A 6,439-nucleotide genomic window follows, 5' to 3' on the forward strand; every position below is an offset into this window, starting at 1 on the left:
GACAAAGACGGGGAGCCTGAAGTGAAAGCAAATCACCATCATTTCAGGAACCCACTCAGGGAGCCGTGGAAGAAATTCTTGAGCTGGATTATGGAAGGAATTTGCCTTTATTTTTAATTTGTGCCGATATCTAAGAAAGCGGCACTTTCTTTTCAACCCATCATGCGCCGGGGAGCTTCCAATCTGGCGCAGGAGACAAACTTTCCCAATTTCCCAATGCAAATCTCGCAGTCTCGGCAAAGCGGCCGTCTCCGCCCTCCGCCGGGCATTTCTCAGATGCTTGCCAGCAAGGAATAATCAGATTATGTAGCTGGGTTTTAAAAGATCACGGTTTGTCTCATTTTCCAGGGAAGTGTGAACCAAAAAAAAAAAAAATTCTTTTCTTCCTCCCAGGGCTCTGTTAAAAGCTTCCAGAACTTACTTAATTCAGTGTTAAATGGGTGTAATTTGGGAAACTCATGCATTATTTCTTAATTTCTTGAAGGCGAGTTTGCACTCATCTGCTGGGGTAGGTGTGCATGTGGACAGATGGGCAGTGATGGGAGTGTGTGCCCCAGACTGGTGAGGAAAGGGGGCAGCCAGCCCACAACACGCCAAGGGAACACTCCATTCATGGCTGGTGGCTGGAAACGTGGAACAGGAGGCGTTTGCATTTCATCTCACGGCTTCTGCTTCTCTGCTTGCATGGCCAGGGAGGGCGAGATTCTGAAGCCTTTCCCTGACGGGACAGCCTCAGGGTTTTGGGGGTAAATTTCACATCTGCACCCCCTTCTCCCACGCCAGGCAGAGGCCTCAGATGCCCCCGAACGATGCCAACAGGGCTGACATCATATCGTGAACATCCTTGACCTTCCAGGATGCCCAATTCACTGGGACCTTGAGCACGCCGCCAGTCCGCCCTGGGCCCCAGGGTCCCCACTTACATGGGTAAGTGTACAAGCTTCGAGCTCCCTATCAGGCCCTAAAGCAGCAGCTCCTTAGGGCTTCCTGACATCACAGTACAACATACGGGCCTCGGAGATGCTGGGGTCCCTGACTTTATCTGCCCCTTCCCCAGCTGTAGGATGCAGAGGGTAGGGGCTCCCACGCCCCAGACTCTGCCTGTGACTTTCCCCACTGCAACCCTCATGAAACCCATTAGGCAGGTGCTAAGTCGCTGCACTGTTGAACAAGAAAACCCAGGCTCAGCCAGCAAGAGCTTTGCCAGTGAGTGGTCACATCAGGACGTCCAGAGAAGACCCTCTGGAAAATGTTCAACCTGCTCGCAGCTAAGGGGGAAAGGAAAGAGTGGCTCATCACATGTAGGCCAAACTGGGGTATGGTGGGGTGCACTGGCAGGTCCAAGGGTGCTGGGACAGCTACGGTCTCAGCTCAGAGAGGTATTTGTTCATATCAGTGGTCAAACAGATCCTGCGCCCCGGGTCACATCTCGGGGCAGGTTTGAGGGGGCTTGGCTGCTTCTTTACCTTCCTAGGGAGTCAGACACTGCAGAAGGCGGTCAAGGAACGTGTGTGCTGGAGGGAGGGGGGAAGGGAAGGAGAAAAAAGGGGGAGAAGGAGAAAGGAGGCGGTGAGGCCTCTCCCCTGCCAGCAAGCCCTGTGCTGACATCAACAGAGTGGGTAGCACCTGGCATCCCCCCCGGGAGACTGTGGCCAGGGTGGGCAGGGCCTCTGGTCACCCTCCCCACTTTCACTGGCTCCAGATAGTCAGGACCCCACCTGCCAGGAGAGTGTTTAGGAACCAAGGACCCACAGTGCTCAGGAGTTGACTACTGATTCAGCAACTTGTAGAAAGAGTGGCTGGGCTGGGGAAAAACCACTCTGGGAGAGCTGGAGGTGGGCTCTGAGTTCATCCTAAGATTGATATGAATCTGTTGTGTGACTCATCCGGAGAGAAGCTGAAGCAAGAGGTTGCATTAATAGAGGTAGAACATCCCCAAGGAGGGAGGTGATCATTTTCCTCTGAGCCTAAGACGGGCCACTGATCTTCTGGATCAGTCCAGAAGAGAGTGAGCAGGACAATGACTAGGAGGACATGAGACTCAGCAAAGTGTCTGAAGAAACACTAGGGTCACCGTCGGGCACAGGCTGAGCTCCAGGTGGTAGAGCATAGTAGTTAGGAGCGTGAGAGTAGCTGGGTTACTTTTCACCTCCCTGAGCCCGTTTTTCTCAGCAGTACAACTGAATTAACAATGGCTTGCTCACACGGTTGGTGTGCAGAATTAAACGGGCTCAGTGCCTGCCCTGCACAGGGCCTAGTGCACAGTGGGCCTCTGAGCTTTCACGGTCAAGGGCAATCCCACTGCCATTCAGGCAAATCCTTATACTCGTGACAATGAAGTCGTCTGTCACAGATGCGGGCAGTTGGAGCTGCCAGATCTGGTGGCCACTTGCTACTTTCCCCTCCCAGCAGCAACCAAGGGCCAGGACAGGAAGCGGTCCTCTCCCACCATGCTGGCCAGAATAGGAGAGAGGCTGGCAAGGTGGGGGTGGATTGTCCTAGAGAGCTGGAAAGCAGACTCTCCTTGCTCTTCCAAACCTCCCTCTGCCCACCCCAATCACAGGCTCCACCCACAGGCCGTGGACCAGTCCATGAACCTGACCATCCCTCCCTCCTCCCTGCGCCAGTCCCACGACCCAACCCACACCCAGGATGGGCGGCGGCGGTGGTGACCTGCTCTCCCGTCCTAACCCTGCTCCGACTGCACCATCTCCCCCTGCGCCCTAGTCCTGCAGCCCCTCCCCACCCCCCACCAGGCCCCACTTCCGAGCCCCGCCCGCCCGTCCACAGGATGCCTCCTTCCCTGCTGTGTGTCCACATCTGTGCCCCTGGAGGGGCTCCGCCAGGAAAATGCCACCGCTCCTCTCTTCTGGCTGATTCATGCCTGCCTGCCTTCCGGACCGGGCTCCCCCAGCCCTGAAGCCACCGCAGGGTCTCTGGGCAGATTCTCCCCACTTGCATCCCCCCACTCAGCCTCCCCTCCCCACTGGCTTGTCGGGGACTGGTTCCCCTGAGAGCTGCCAAGGGCAGAGCTGCCGCCCTCCAGCAGCAGACGTGGGGGCTCGCGGAGTCTGGCTGAGGAAGAGGAGTGAGCGAAGGAGCGAATACACAGAGGAATGGCTGGATGACACCCTCAGCTTCCTTGGGACCTTGCTCTCTCTCTCACTCACAAAGGTCTGAGCAGCGCTGGCCCTGCCCCCACTCAGCCTGTCCAGTCCAGCTGCCCCCGATAAGCTCCAGGCTGGTGGCCTGGGAGAGGCGGGGTGGGACACACACATGCACACGCACACAAACACCCCACATGGCTCAGAGCGAATCTCCCCTCTACCAGCTCCCCCCACCAGTCCAACACCTCCCAGGGGCCTGAGACCCAGTGGAGAATTCAGTGTGATGGTGACAGAAAAGAAACGCAGGAACCCCTCCCTGGGGCTTTCAGCTCGAGCCTTGAGAGGTGGGGGGGTGCCTGGCCACAGCGAACTTCCCAGCCACCTCCTGCCCCACAGTCAGCCAGCCTGGACAGGCACAGACCACAGCCTCTCTGGGGGAGACGGATTCGTGCTCAAGGACGTGTTCCGCCCTGAGCGGACACCGGTCTAGGGGGTGGTGGGGGACAGATCCCAATCCCGGGCAACACTGACCAGCACGGCTACGGTCCTGGCTGACCCCAAGGACTGAGGCTGGGCTGCCGGCATCCCGCCACCTTCAGCCCACCTGTTAGGTGAGGGAACGGGGGTGACGGAAGAGCTCCCTTTAGCCTGATCTGAACGCAACTTGCTGGCTCAACTGGATTTCCACAGCGGCCCAGAGTGAAATTCGCGGGACGCCGGTGACTATAAAGACACACTGGGGTCCAGGCCCTCATTCCACACTAGGAAATAGGCCCAGAGCAGGACAGGCACCTGCCCAGGGTCACACAGTCAGAACTCACAGAGCTTCCTCGGTGTGACCTCGCAGCAACCTTCAGAGGTGGGCATGGCGCCCGTGCTACTTTACAAGATGGGGAAACAGGGGCGCAGAGGGCTCAAGCGCCTTGCTCAAGGTCACACCGCTGTGGGGAGAGAGGGCTGGAGGCCGCTGGGACAGAGCACTTTTCGCTCTTCCCATCCTGGCCTGGGCTTGCCTGGGCAGGAGCAGCAGTCACGAAGACAAGGGATCCGAGAGGTCAGGAGAGGCATCACAGGAGACAGAAGGCGCGCTGGCAGATTATATAAGCCGCCTTCCCAGCCCCACTGCCCCAGGGGTGCCTCCGGAAACCGCTCAGGGCACCAGACCCGGGAGGTCGGGGCCTGGCCCACCAGCCAGCATCGGCTTTCTCTGAAGAGATGACAGTTGGAGGCGCCAGGACACACTGGCTTTTCGTCCTCCTTTCTGGTTTCCTCTGGCTGAGTAACAAATACTAACACTGATAATGGTAATAATAATTAGAATAAATATAACCTGAAGACTCTCGGGGTCTCGTTGCCATGGCAACCGTTGGCGCTAAGGCGTTTCGGAGGCCGCCGCCAGGCCACCCGGCCCCCGGGCGCGGAATCAATATTGATTCGGCCCCAGGAGGCGGCAGCGGCTCCACTGGGACCACGCGGCGAGTGGCGAGCGAGGGGCACGCACTTGGAGAGGCCTTCGTGATCGCCCACGCCGCCCAGCCGGGACCCTCGGAGCCGGTCGGGCCCCCAGCCTGGCTCCGGAACCCTGCCCGGCGCGCACGGGGCTCCGGGTTCGCCCCGTTCCCGTACTGGTCCTCGGACGCCGGTCCCCGCCTCGGACGCGAAAGCCGGTGCCAGCGGCCGCGTCCCTGCGCCGTGCGCCTGGACCGCTCCTCGGACCCGGCCCAGGTCCTCTCCAAGGTTCAGCGACCCCGACCTTGGAGAGCCCTGGCGCGGACCCCAATGCCGAGGCGCCGGCTCCCCGACGCGGCTCCCGCCCCCAGACTCTTCCCCGAGCGTCCCCGGCCCCTTTCCACAGCATCCCGGACCCCACGATGCTCCGAACTTGCCTCTCCCAGGGCACCCACCTCTCCCCGCCCGCCTCGGGCTCCCGCATCCCCTTTTCGCCGAGCCAGGGAGCCGACGATCCGCGCCCCCCGCCCCAACTCGCCGGGACCCTCCTCCTCCAGGAGCTCCGCCCCAACCCCTCTCCCCAGCTGCGCTCGGACCCCCGGCCCGGCGCGCCCCTCCCCCGCGCGGCCCCAGCCCGGCCCGCCCCCGGGGCGCCGCTCACCTCCTGCCCGCCGCCCGCTCGCTCTCCGCTGCGCCGCGGGGAGTCGGCGCCCGCGGGGCTGAGCCGCCTGCCGGGGAGCGGGGCCGCCCACGCCCCCGCGGTGGCCCCGCCGCCGCCGCAACAGTTGTCCCGGCTCCGGGGGGCTCCGGGGCCAGTGCCGGGAAGGCAGCCGCTCTTACGCGCGCCGGGCGCGGGCGCGGGCTCGGGCTGGGGCTCCGGCTCGCGGACCGGCCGCCGGCCGCTTGCCCCGCCGGCCGCCCCGCCGCGCGCCCGCCCGCCGGCCGGCTACTGGGCGGCCCGCGCGGCCCGCCCGCCCGCCGGCCCGGAGCCCCGCGCCGCGCCCGCCGCCGCCGCCGCCGCCGCCGCGCTCATGCTCGCCGGCCCTGCGCTCGCCGCCGCCGCCGCCGCCGCCGTGCCCACTTCACTCTTTGCCGCTCGCCGCTCGCCCTCTGCTGCCCCCTCTCCCGGCTCGCGGCGCCCCGCGCTCCCTCCCTAGCGCCCGCGGCTCCCTTCTCTCTCTCTCTCCCCCCCTTGTTTTTCCTTTCGCAATCTCTCTTCCTCCCCTCGCTCGCCCTCTCCCCGTTCGCGTGTCTCTGCGTCTTTCCCTTTGGCGACCTCCTCTTTCGTTTGTGCTTCCCCCTTTCTCACTGTTTCCTCCCCGCCTCCCCCCTTCCTTGCTGTCTGCTGTCCCCTTACCGCTCTCCTCCCTCTTTCTTCCCTTCTGTTCCTTTCCTTTCTTCCGTCCTCCTCTCGGCACCCCTTCTCCGTCTCCCCAGCGCCGCCACACTCACCTGCCTCCTTCCTGGCCGCTCCCCAGCCCTCGGGCCGGCGCAGCTGTTACAGGGGCGCGGGCGGGGGCCACGCCAGCCCCGCTCCGGCCACCTGGCTGCAGGCCGGGCGGCCCCTCCAGCCTCCCCTCCTCCGGCGGCCGGCCGCTGGAGGGCCCCACCTGCCGCGCGCCTCCCGCTGCGGGTGCTGAGCCAGACATCCCTTCCAGGCGGCCCCTCCTCCGGAGGCGCTCAGGGCCGGGGTCAGGCTGAGGTGGCCCCTGGCAGGGTCAGACTTGGGCCGGAGACTCCTTCTCCGCAGACCAGATCTGGCCAGTTTCCAATGAGAAAACCCCGACTTCCCTGGGCCTCTTTGAGGACAGAGTGGGCTCCCCGCCCCTGTTCCAAACCCCCCTTCTCTCCACTTCTCCTCCCCAGCAGCCACCCTGTCCCCC

General features: G+C 63.0%; 1 protein-coding gene across 3 annotated transcripts in view; it reads right to left on the bottom strand.

Moving 5' to 3' along the window:
- SHISAL1 (shisa like 1) overlaps window positions 1–6,192 on the bottom strand; it is a 78,537-nt gene extending 72,345 nt beyond the window's left edge. Inside the window, exon 1 of one of the 3 annotated variants that reach the window (XM_070453485.1) lies at window positions 6,009–6,192. The gene's annotated coding sequence lies outside the window, so the exon portion shown is untranslated. Of the gene's footprint in view, window positions 1–5,217; window positions 5,489–5,913; window positions 5,988–6,008 lie in introns of those variants that run through there. The other 2 variants (XM_070453486.1, XM_070453483.1) reach the window with 2 other exon arrangements.
- Between the last annotated feature and the right edge of the window lie 247 nt (window positions 6,193–6,439).

Source organism: Odocoileus virginianus, chromosome 23, assembly GCF_023699985.2.
Source record: "Odocoileus virginianus isolate 20LAN1187 ecotype Illinois chromosome 23, Ovbor_1.2, whole genome shotgun sequence".
Lineage (NCBI taxonomy): Eukaryota > Metazoa > Chordata > Mammalia > Artiodactyla > Cervidae > Odocoileus > Odocoileus virginianus.